This window comes from Ylistrum balloti, unplaced genomic scaffold (genome assembly GCF_031769215.1).
Source record: "Ylistrum balloti isolate Yb309-2 unplaced genomic scaffold, AGI_CSIRO_Ybal_v1 Utg370790, whole genome shotgun sequence".
NCBI classification, from domain to species: domain Eukaryota; kingdom Metazoa; phylum Mollusca; class Bivalvia; order Pectinida; family Pectinidae; genus Ylistrum; species Ylistrum balloti.
In genome coordinates this window covers 1,281,356-1,294,710 of record NW_026782461.1, presented here as the reverse complement: position 1 = coordinate 1,294,710, position 13,355 = coordinate 1,281,356, and positions in this window count along the sequence as shown.

The window sequence follows — 13,355 nt, the reverse complement described above, 5'->3', positions numbered from 1 at the left end:
AAAATATAAGCTGCATTTTGGCTCGGGAGACAAAAGTTATCTTTCTTGACCTCGCCAAAATACAGTTTTATGTATTCTCTCTATATATAGCTTATCCTGAAACGAAATTCGAAGTTAGTGCATAATTATGCTGCAAAAATATGTTAAAGGGTTAATGAAAGTCATGTTTGACCGAAAGTAAGGCATAACTGAATAGAACTCAAATTCAAACGTAATACCATAGCATTTTTATTTCATTTTGATATAAACTCACTAGATATGGACAACATTCTATCTTAAACTCACCAGATATGTACGACGTTCTATCTTAAACTCACCAGATATGTACAACGTTCTATCTTAAACTCACCAGATATGTACGACGTTCTGTCTTAAACTCACCAGATATATACGACGTTCTGTCTTAAACTCACCAGATATGTACAACGTTCTATCTTAAACTCACCAGATATGTACAACGTTCTATCTTAAACTCACCAGATATATACAACGTTCTGTCTTAAACTCACCAGATATATACAACGTTCTAACTTAAACTCACCAGATATGTACAATGTTCTATCTTAAACTCACCAGATATGTACGACGTTCTATCTTAAACTCACCAGATATGTACGACGTTCTGTCTAAAACTCACCAGATATGTACAATGTTCTATCTTAAACTCACCAGATATGTATGACGTTCTGTCTTAAACTCACCAGATATATACAACGTTCTGTCTTAAACTCACCAGATATGTACAACGTTCTGTCTTAAACTCACCAGATATATACAACGTTCTGTCTTAAACTCACCAGATATGTACAACGTTCTGTCTTAAACTCACCAGATATGTACGACGTTCTGTCTTAAACTCACCAGATATATACAACGTTCTGTCTTAAACTCACCAGATATATACAACGTTCTATCTTAAACTCACCAGATATATACAACGTTCTGTCTTAAACTCACCAGATATATACAACGTTCTATCTTAAACTCACCAGATATGTACAACGTTCTATCTTAAACTCACCAGATATATACAACGTTCTATCTTAAACTCACCAGATATGTATGACGTTCTGTCTTAAACTCACCAGATATGTACAACGTTCTGTCTTAAACTCACCAGATATATACGACGTTCTGTCTTAAACTCACCAGATATATACAACGTTCTGTCTTAAACTCACCAGATATATACAACGTTCTGTCTTAAACTCACCAGATATGTACAATGTTCTATCTTAAACTCACCAGATATATACAACGTTTTGTCTTAAACTCACCAGATATATACAACGTTCTGTCTTAAACTCACCAGATATATACAATGTTCTATCTTAAACTCACCAGATATGTACAATGTTCTATCTTAAACTCACCAGATATGTATGACGTTCTGTCTTAAACTCACCAGATATGTATGACGTTCTGTCTTAAACTCACCAGATATATACAACGTTTTGTCTTAAACTCACCAAATATATACGACGTTCTGTCTTAAACTCACCAGATATATACAACGTTCTGTCTTAAACTCACCAGATATATACAACGTTTTGTCTTAAACTCACCAGATATATACGACGTTCTGTCTTAAACTCACCAGATATATACAACGTTCTGTCTTAAACTCACCAGATATATACAACGTTCTGTCTTAAACTCACCAGATATGTACAATGTTCTATCTTAAACTCACCAGATATATACAACGTTTTGTCTTAAACTCACCAGATATATACAACGTTCTGTCTTAAACTCACCAGATAAGTACAATGCAATTTATTTTATTTCATTTTCATTGCAGTTGAGGGTGGTTGCGACATTGAATATTGTTTCATCGTCATTAAGGTCAGTAGAACGATGTTCATTTATCTATTTATTGGTGTAATATGTACCGTATGGCAATGATAGTTTCACTACAATGAGGTTAGTGTTGATATACACCTTACCCGTTATAATGATTATAATCACAAATGTTCTACTAAGCTCTCAGGTCGGTAAACAGGTAGAGTATAGTAGTTACAATTGATAAACCCTTCTATGGAATCTATATATACGTTTTGACATCTGAAACACTGATATGGATTTTCAGGTTATTTGTGGTAGTGTCAATATTTGATACAATATTGTAAGATATCCGTAATACAACCACAGCATTCACCTCTTTATCCTGTAACATGCTCAGATGTCATTTTATGTTTCAGTGTCATAGGAGCACTGTCTATCATATTGTTTTCCATCTACAAACGTAAAGTTCGCAGTCCAGAGGTTAGTACATGGTACTATTTCGAGGATGTTACACCAGAAAAAAATATAAAATTATACGAATAAAATTTTGGAGAAAATCCAAATAGAAACGTATCATAGAACAGAAGTACTTTTAACACAACCAATAGGAGATTAAACTGTGAGCTATGACACCAACGTCACCTTCATCAGACAAATGACAGGAGAAGTGTATCCAGAGTATGGAACGGAATCAACCAACGTTTTCGGCTGTTCTGTAATCCTTTTTACGCCAAGATCAAAAACATTGTGACGAGATGTGAAAACGTACACAAGATAGCAACTCGGTCTTAGATATGCGAAGTCTGTGGCCCCCTCGTCGCTGTTTATTAGTGATCTGCTGCGTCGTTTCCAGATGACCTTGACCAGACATCATCGATTATTTTGGAATTATACTCATTTGCTGCGCGGAATGAGTTGTAAGTGCCACTTTCTGTTTTCTCCACGACCGAGATTGCCTTCGCTCTGATCCGGTGAAAGTGAAACTTCTTGTGATTCCGCATCTTTCTGATATTCAATAAATCAGACTCCTGATATACAATGCGTCGCAGATATTGCATCCGATTTTATATACGCATTCTGCGACGTTCTCTTTGGGTCTTTAGGATGGACTAGGATACATCGGAGAGTCTTGTGAGTTTGATGGCTGTTGCAATATCATGATTTCTGACAGGTTTTTGATGCAAGGGATGACTACCTGTACTTTCTTTTTGCCCATTTTCCTGGCGTTTGGTCTCTTGATATTTCTTTTGCCCGTCCAAAATTCTTTGTTAATTCTCTGGATTGCCCATCCATGGTAACCACATGTTTTCTCGGCGCTATGGATGTGAATTTGTTCTTCTGTGACATTAGTATCACATCTGATGAGAATAGTTCGCGCAACGCACAACTGCTGGTTTAAGAAGGGGTACGATCGGAAGTTGAGGTATTGGTCCGTGTGTGTCTTTACTATAAACATTCTTTGCCAGAAAGAATGGCTAGGGTTTTTGATGTTATTGGTGGTATATATGGTATTGATTTGTACAACCAAATCATTTTATTACCCTTTCTTGATTATTTCTGACATATCGTTTCCACAGATCAGGCTTTCTTTTTGGCCCGAGGCTAGCTACTTACGCCTGTTTTCCAAGTGCCCCAAATTGCCACAATTGGAAATGAAATTGAGCTAACCATGGCTGTATCAAACCGTTGCTGATGGATGGTATCTCGAACACAACGTCATGTGAAATTAGTTCCTCATCTTTTTGGATAAGTAACGAGGCCGAATCAACTACAGTACATTGTTTCCATCTTGTGAACTGTTTTTTTCTAATCTTTTTACCATCTCGTCACCCTATTTCCTACTTTAGTGTACATTGGCACTCCTCTCTCACACGTAAACTCCATACATCAGTTCTAATACGCTTCACGCTGGTCATTTGTCTGATGAAGGTGCCAGTGTTGTCAAAGAAACGTCAAACTTAAACATTCTCCTTGTGTTATGAAAACTTCTATTCTATTGACATAACCAACATAAATAAAATGTTCCGAAAAAAACTTATCTTAAATACGTAGTCCGATTTTAGACGAATGCAATCTTGATGGGAGAAAAAACCAAAAAATACGGAGTATACATATTAGCTGGTAAAATATAAGAAGATCTTTATCAACACATTGTAAGCTACAAATTTCAAATCAGGAGGTTGGGAAAAGTCAGTATACGAAACGAAAATATCTCAACGTTAATGTAGCAACTGTTAGCAGTGACAATTTTTAAAGTGCATTAACAGATCTTATGGGTAACATATCTTATGGGTTACAGATCTTATGGGTAACATATTTTATGGGTTACATATCAAATGGGTAACAGATCTTATTGGTAACAAATCTTATGGGTAACCTTACAGGTTCTGCCTCTGATCCACCTGTCTTTGGCTGATGTAATTACCTCCTGCTTACAAATGGGGACGTCCATAGCAGCCCTCAGTACTGACAGCTATCAGACCGCTAGTAAATACGTCGCAGGACTAACGTTGGTAATGTATACATTTGATAAACATATGGAAAAACAAATGTTCTATCACACACACAAAACAGAATTCTAGAAAACAAATGTTCTATCACCCACACAATGAATTCTATGTTCTATCACACACACAATACAGAATTCTAGAAAACAAATGTTCTATCACCCACACAATACAGAATTCTAGAAAACAAATGTTCTATCACACACACAATACAGAATTCTAGAAAACAAATGTTCTATCACCCACACAAAACAGAATTCTAGAAAACAAATGTTCATCAGTGAGAAAAAGGGAACCGACACCTACAGAAGATAATGCATTATCGAGGACAGAGGTTACTGTGTTAACTAACAGCCTTGTGCCAATGATACACTAATCGAAACTACATATCGCTGTGACCACCATTGCCTACAGAAATAAAATTGAAGCGGAAACAAACCTTGTATTTAGAATGCTAGGGGATAATGATGTGATTGTGTAGAAACGAGAGGCATTAGGAAAATTAAATTTTATAATAATGAACCTTGAGCGTGTATTAATCAACACATCCTCGATCTCATAGGGTATCATCGATATTCCAGGGGTTATGCTTACTGTCGCGATACTAAAGGGGTTACGCTCGCGATCGCTCTATCTACCTCTTGAACCATCCTCGATACACTAGGAGTTACGCGAACTATCGCTCTTTGTACTCCAGGAACCAACCTCGATACAGCAGGGGTGACGATCACTATCGCCCTCTGTATCTTTGGAACCATCCTCGATACACCAGGAGTTACGCTTACTATCGCTCTTTGTACTCCAGGAACCATCCTTGATACAGCAGGGGTGACGATCACTATCGCCCTCTGTATCTTTGGAACCATCCTCGATACACCAGGAGTTACGCTTACTATCGTCGATCATTTCCAGTTCTTCTGACCATATTTCAACTTCGTTTGACCGCTTTTAAACTTGAATAAGTATTACATATGTTGATATGTCGGTATTTTCTTTTTGCTCTTGTCTAAGATCAGCTTGTGAAACTATACACAATTTCATGAGTGCAGTAGTAATACATGTATATATTTTCAGGGATTTTTCATGACTACATACCTTCTGACTATGACGTATGCTATAGAAGCATTCCTGAGACTCTGGCTCAAATTCCGTTCCCAGATGAGGCTGACAGAGGTACAGTTCCGTAAAACATTTTCAGTTGCCAATACAGAAAATAAGTGATTATTTGAATTCTACATCTGTGTCTTTTTCCAAATAAAATAATGAATGTTTTCTGTTATGGCGTTATTATGTACTCAATGTGCTATTTTTTTTTAGGTAATATTAGGAATGGAAAACTACAGTGTTCATAACAAGGTATCGTATAAGTTAAATGTGTATGGTTAAACTTGTATTGCACATGAATGCAATTCCCTAACTTTTCGATACATTTAAAAATGTTAAACTTGTTTGGCATATATTCGCTATACTGAGAAATTTGTAGCTTTAATGTGCTTTCTTATTAAGGATAAAAGAATATTAATTACTTCTTATCTTTTACTTCATGAATAGCATCGTATTCTCGGTTTCTTAAGGTTTTTTCATCACAACATATTTATTCTTCTACAGAAATATTATCTAAGGCTAATTGCTTGTTTGTTTTTACAGAATTCCGTCAGTACTCCATATATATTCATCCTATATGGATTTTCATGGTGAGTAAGAAAACTATACATTAAATATTTTAATGGTTGTGTGGTCGAATTAGAAAATATAGCTCTAAAAATATTAATAAATGTTTAATTGATTCAGACGAAGCTATACTTAACCTGGACATAAATATACAGATGTGCCAATATTTATGTGTTTTACTTCTTATAAGAACACTTAACAAAGGTTCAGAATAACTTTGAAAATGAATCAATGAATGCATGATTTCAACATCAAAGTTGGACATTCACAAAATTTTGATCAAAGATTGGTAAAGGAGATTTATTACACGTTTTTAATAGTAGTAAGTAGCTATTTTGTCAGGAATATAACTGATAGTCGATATGAAAGTCGTGTTTATCTCACCTGGTCGGAAGGACTGGTGAGTTTAAGTGATACCGCGGGATTCGTCATTCATCCGCGAACTTTTTCTACAGATCGTTACTAGTCATGAACGAATTTTGTATAATTGCTGGGTATGGGGCCCGAGGGGCGAGGCCCAAAAAGGGATTTAATTTTTTTCCCCCTTTAAAATCTCTCTCCTCCTTTTGTTAAAATTTTGCATGAATTTCTTATTCCTTGATCAAATTTCGACCTCCTCTTGTAGGATCTTGCCCAGTTTTGGTCTGAAGAATTCTTAGATGAAGGGGGGAAAGAGCAAATTATTTACAATCCAACTTAGGTTTCCTTGGGTGAAGGACGATCAATTTTGTATACACTGCGAATCTCGTTCTTTTAGGAAGAGAGTCACAGAACCCATGATACTGGAAATAGAGCAAACTCTTTAATGTCCTTTTTTTGCTGTAGAAATGGCAGGATACTGTCCATATTTGGTCTGTAGCATGAAAATTTGAACAAGGGATTGGTACCGAATGTAAAAATGGATGTACATCAATCCAGTGTGCGTTGTGTACTTGGGTATTTAGAATTTCTTCTCCTTTCGTTTAGATGAATCATTTTCACCCAAACAAAGCCATGTGAGCTATACTGGCCCTATGGGCCTCTTGTTGTTGCATAATTAAACACCATGGAATAAACTATCTATCTATTCCTCATTCAACTGAAATACTTTTGAAGAGCATTAAGAGGCCGTGGAACATGTCATACTATTCGACGTAGACCGTTAATTATGAAGCAGTTTATTATAAATAAACAAATAAACACACGTGTGATATAAATAAACAAACACGCGCGTGATATAAATAAACAAATAAACACACGTGTGATATAAATAAACAAATAAACACACGTGTGATATAAATAAACAAATAAACACACGTGTGAATAAGTTTGCTAAACGGAAATTAAAATTCATGCCAAAATATCCACATGTGAAGTGTTTGATGTTTCTGTATCAGTGATTTTAGCTGTGAAATTACCTCTGCTTTTATCGTCTATGTTAAAGATTTCATAAAGTAATTCAATTTGTCCTTAAATTGCAATGGAAAACTTTACAGGTTTAAATGTTTAAAACGATATGTACTGAATCTTTCAACATTGATATCTGAACTGTTTTAGGATTGTACCAGTAGCTGGTGGTATCGTCATGGACACACAAAAGCACTTTAAAACAAATTGCACTTCTCAATATGACTGGTTTGTATTTTTACTTGACTGCAAGTTTACTCACTTCCATTAGATATCATTGCATTTTCACGAAAGCAATAAACATGATGCATGTTCTCAATAGATCGGCTTAATTAATGGTGCATTAGACATTATAAAAATTTCTCACTAGGTCTGCTTGTTGCTGTACAGGTCATGATGTATGTTCTTAATAGCTCGGCTGATTGTTGTATATATATATTGTTGTTCCATCGTGTGGTAATTTTTCACTATCTTTGATTTTGGAATTTATCTTCTTAACCCCACTGTTTTATCCTGTATTCACCTTAATGATCCTGATCTTGTTACAGGTGGTTTCCAATGTTCCATATATATCCTGAGCAAGAACGGGTGAGAAATACTTTATAAAAAGTAGTTACAAAGAGATCAGATGACATTCGATTCTGTTTATTGTGTGATTTGACAATCATTTGTTACTAACCGTATTTATTTCATGTTGTTTTATAGCAATGCTTTGAAGATGGACACATGTGGGAATACCTTCACTCTATCCTTATCTTAAGCACATTAATATTTGTGATATGTATCGACGCTGTAAGTTGACTTTTTCATCAGAGCGAGGTATTTTCATTCTCAAATGATAGAATCTGTTAATTGCCAAATTTCGCATTATGTGTAAATAACACGAACATTTGAAGTCAAATGCTACTTCTGTATCACGTAGTGTTCCAACTAATCTATATCGACATTTGTTTATCACGCTTTGCAAACATCCTGTCAGGCTGTACAATTCTAGTCGATGTGTTACGTGTAATGATATGTACTGTGGTTAAGGAGATACTTAACATAAGGAGTACATACATCAGATTTTTTGTTTTTGTTTTTATCAATACAACTTAATTTTAATACATTCTGTTGGGCGAACTTAGTCTCCTAGGTTTGTCCGCATGCCACGATTTCATAGTTCTTCTGAAGAAGATCACAATCAAAAATTACAAAAATTATTGAATTTTAAGGTAATTGCTTCTCCCCATCTGTAACATGTGTTAACATGTTTTACAATAGTCTATTTATATCAGTTTCCTGAAGCTTCTAGCACCATTCAAGAGCTCTTAAATGGACGAAACAGCTGCATTATGAAGTCTAATTATCCGTCTTCACTGTATCCTATTTGAAATTTGTACTGAAAGATACTATTATCTATAATCATATACGATATGTTTCTCTGGATGAATTCGTCAAAAAGCATAAAGACCTCAGACACAGTATTGAATGTTGAATCATTGTTCTCACTTTGTGTTCAGAAATGCATTACTATCAAAATGCCATGACTCTCATTGCAGATAATTTACTATGGATTAAATTCTTTAGTAACAAAGCTAGCAACACTAAAAGGTAAGAGTAATTTCAATTGACGAGAGAGAGAGATAGAGACGAGGGGGTTATGTTTTTTTTAAGTTTGACATAAAATATCAAAATTCATCTTACGAAACATTGAATCCGTACCATCCAATATTTAACTTTTGAAACTGTGATTATCGTAAATGGTTTCAAATAACCTGTCTTTACCTATTAACAACAAGAGTGAAATGGTGGAAACATATAAACCTTGTGATAACAAGCTAATGGGGTCATGTTGATTCGTTGTCCAGGTGTACGGCAAAGAAGAAAGGAATCCAAGATACGGACCAAGACTCTGTTGTATCAGGTTATCTTTTGTGTATGTTGGATACCGAGTAAGTGACGAAATTACTGTACTAATCCTGCCATTTTCGTTACACACGCCTCAAATATTTTTGCTGTAATTGACATGTATTTTAGCACGTGCATTAATTAGACAGAATAACTTTCTGACTTACTTAAATATTTCATTTAGAGCTACATGTATAAATAACTGCTAAATATGCGATATTTGTTGTAAAAATATAGTCTATTTATGAAAATTCATGTTTTTATTCCTTGAAGTGTGGAAATTTATTATCGTGTGTTCATTGGTGCACAACTCAGCGTAATGCGAACGTCTTTTGTCTTTCTTCACACTCATACAGTTAATGTTTTAAGACCTGGTTATATTACCAATAACCTGGTAGATGTTTATCCACATTGAAAACATGGTCTCATATTGGCATTTGTGTTCTCAATATTCACCGACTGCGGCACTTGACCTTCATTGTAACTAGTTAAGCATATTTGAAATATAAGCACTGTACCTTCGAGAGTATTTTTTTAAGTATATTGGCTTCCTATTTGTTGATAATATGTTACTTCCAGTGCACTAAGCACATATTTTTTTTTTATTAAAGCCATTATTCTGGCCGTGTCCTGTCTCATCAACGATTCGATGTCCAGCATGTCTCCAGTCTATAAATTACAGGTATAGATTTTTCAATATTTTCCCTACTTCGTCTCTTTAACTAAAACCAATTCAGACAATGCTGGAAATGTTTCAAATTACTTGCAGTCGTTATTTCATTTTCAAAATAGCTTCATAAAAAATTATTACTTCATTAATGCAGAAATGACTGCCTCGATTACAATTTATTTTGTAGGCTATTTTCGCACCTCTACAAGGATTCTTGAACAGCCTCGTGTATGGCTGGTACAGACGAGGCTTTACTCGGGTCTCTATGGGAAATGATCGCTCGTTATTAACAAGCAGACATGGTGCACAGAATGATTATCAGACATCTATTGTGCTAAAATGAACCGACTCGTGGTCAATGAGATTAATGCAATACGCTACATGCATACTGTTAAAATCTGGCTTGGATATTTAGAATCATCTGAAAAGATGGCCGTTGACATTTCCAAAACTCTACTATCTCTACCATGTTTTAATACACATGATTTTGTATATAGTAATATTCACAGGCTTGAATTTGTAGACGCGCATTAATCTGTTTGCAATATAAACTTTCTTTGCTAGTATCTTACCATTAAAACATCATATCATATATGTGTATCATCATTGATAACGAGATGTTTTCATACCTCTCTACACTAACTGTATACTGATGTCTCTCTAAATTAGCTGTAATTTGATGTCTCTACACTAGCTGTATTTGATGTCTCTACACTAGCTGTATTTGGTGTCTCTACACTAGCTGTATTTGATGCCCCTCTACACTAGCTGTATTTGATGTCTCTACACTAACTGTATACTGATGTCTCTCTAAATTAGCTGTATTTGATGTCTCTACACTAGCTGTATTTGATGTCTCTACACTAGCTGTATTTGATGTCTCTACACTAGCTGTATTTGATGCCTCTCTACACTAGCTGTATTTGATGTCTCTTTACACTAGTTGTATTTAATGTCTCTCTTCACAAGCTGTATTTGTTGCCTCTATACACTACTTGTATTTGTTGCCTCTCAAAACTTGCTGTATTTAATGTCTCTATACACTAGCGGTATTTGATGCCTATATACACTAGCTGTAATTGATGTCTCTATACACTCTCTGTATTTAATGTCTCTCTTCACAAGCTGTATTTGTTGCCTCTATACACTAGCTGTATTTGTTGCCTCTCAAAACTTGCTGTATTTGATGCCTCTATACACTAGCGGTATTTGATGCCTATATACACTAGCTGTATTTGATGTCTCTATACACTCACTGTATTTGATGCCTTTCTACACTTGCTGTATTTGATGTCTCTTTACACTAGTTGTATTTAATGTCTCTCTTCACAAGCTGTATTTGTTGCCTCTATACACTAGCTGTATTTGTTGCCTCTCAAAACTTGCTGTATTTGATGCCTCTATACACTAGCGGTATTTGATGCCTATATACACTAGCTGTAATTGATGTCTCCATACACTCTCTGTATTTGATGCCTTTCTACACTAGCTGTATTTGATCTCTCTCTTTACTAGCTGTATTTGATGCCTCTCTACTCTAGCTGTATTTGATGTCTCTCTACACTGGTTGTATTTGATGCCTCTATACACTAGTGGTATTTGATGCCTTTCTACGCTTGCTGTATTTGATCTCTCTCTTTACTAGCTGTATTTGATGCCTCTCTACACTAGCTGTATTTGATGCCTCTCTACACTGGTTGTATTTGATGCCTATATACACTAGCGGTATTTGATGCCTCTATACACTAGCTGTATTTGATGCCTCTCTACACTAGCTGTATTTGATGCCTCTCTACACTAGCTGTATTTGATGCCTCTCTACACTGGTTGTATTTGATGCCTCTCTACACTAGCTGTATTTGATGTCTCTATACACTAGCTGTATTTGATGTCTCTCTACACTAGCTATATTTGATGCCTCTCTACACTGGTTGTATTTGATGCCTCTATACACTAGCGGTATTTGATGCCTATATACACTAGCTGTATTTGATGCCTCTATACACTAGCTGTATTTGATGCCTCTCTACACTAGCTGTATTTGATGCCTCTCTACACTGGTTGTATTTGATGCCTCTCTACACTAGCTGTATTTGATGTCTCTATACACTAGCTGTATTTGATGTCTCTCTACACTAGCTATATTTGATGCCTCTCTACACTGGTTGTATTTGATGCCTCTATACACTAGCGGTATTTGATGCCTATATACACTAGCGGTATTTGATGCCTCTATACACTAGCTGTATTTGATGCCTCTCTACACTTGCTGTATTTGATGCCTCTCTACACTAGCTGTATTTGATGCCTCTCTACACTGGTTGTATTTGATGCCTCTCTACACTAGCTGTATTTGATGTCTCTATACACTAGCTGTATTTGATGTCTCTCTACACTAGCTATATTTGATGCCTCTCTACACTGGTTGTATTTGATGCCTCTATACACTAGCGGTATTTGATGCCTATATACACTAGCTGTATTTGATGCCTATATACACTAGCTGTATTTGATGTCTCTCTACACTAGCTGTATTTGATGCCTCTCTACACTGGTTGTATTTGATGCCTCTATACACTAGCGGTATTTGATGCCTATATACACTAGCTGTATTTGATGTCTCTCTACACTAGCTGTATTTGATGCCTCTCTACACTAGCTGTATTTGATGTCTCTATACACTAGCTGTATTTGATGTCTCTCTACACTAGCTATATTTGATGCCTCTCTACACTGGTTGTATTTGATGCCTCTATACACTAGCGGTATTTGATGCCTATATACACTAGCTGTATTTGATGCCTATATACACTAGCTGTATTTGATGTCTCTCTACACTAGCTATATTTGATGCCTCTCTACACTGGTTGTATTTGATGCCTCTATACACTAGCGGTATTTGATGCCTATATACACTAGCTGTATTTGATGCCTATATACACTAGTTGTATTTGATGTCTCTCTACACTAGCTGTATTTGATGCCTCTCTACTCTAGCTGTATTTGATGTCTCTCTACACTGGTTGTATTTGATGCCTCTATACACTAGTGGTATTTGATGCCTTTCTACGCTTGCTGTATTTGATCTCTCTCTTTACTAGCTGTATTTGATGCCTCTCTACACTAGCTGTATTTGATGCCTCTCTACACTGGTTGTATTTGATGCCTATATACACTAGCGGTATTTGATGCCTCTATACACTAGCTGTATTTGATGCCTCTCTACACTAGCTGTATTTGATGCCTCTCTACACTAGCTGTATTTGATGCCTCTCTACACTGGTTGTATTTGATGCCTCTCTACACTAGCTGTATTTGATGACTCTATACACTAGCTGTATTTGATGTCTCTCTACACTAGCTATATTTGATGCCTCTCTACACTGGTTGTATTTGATGCCTCTATACACTAGCGGTATTTGATGCCTATATACACTAGCGGTATT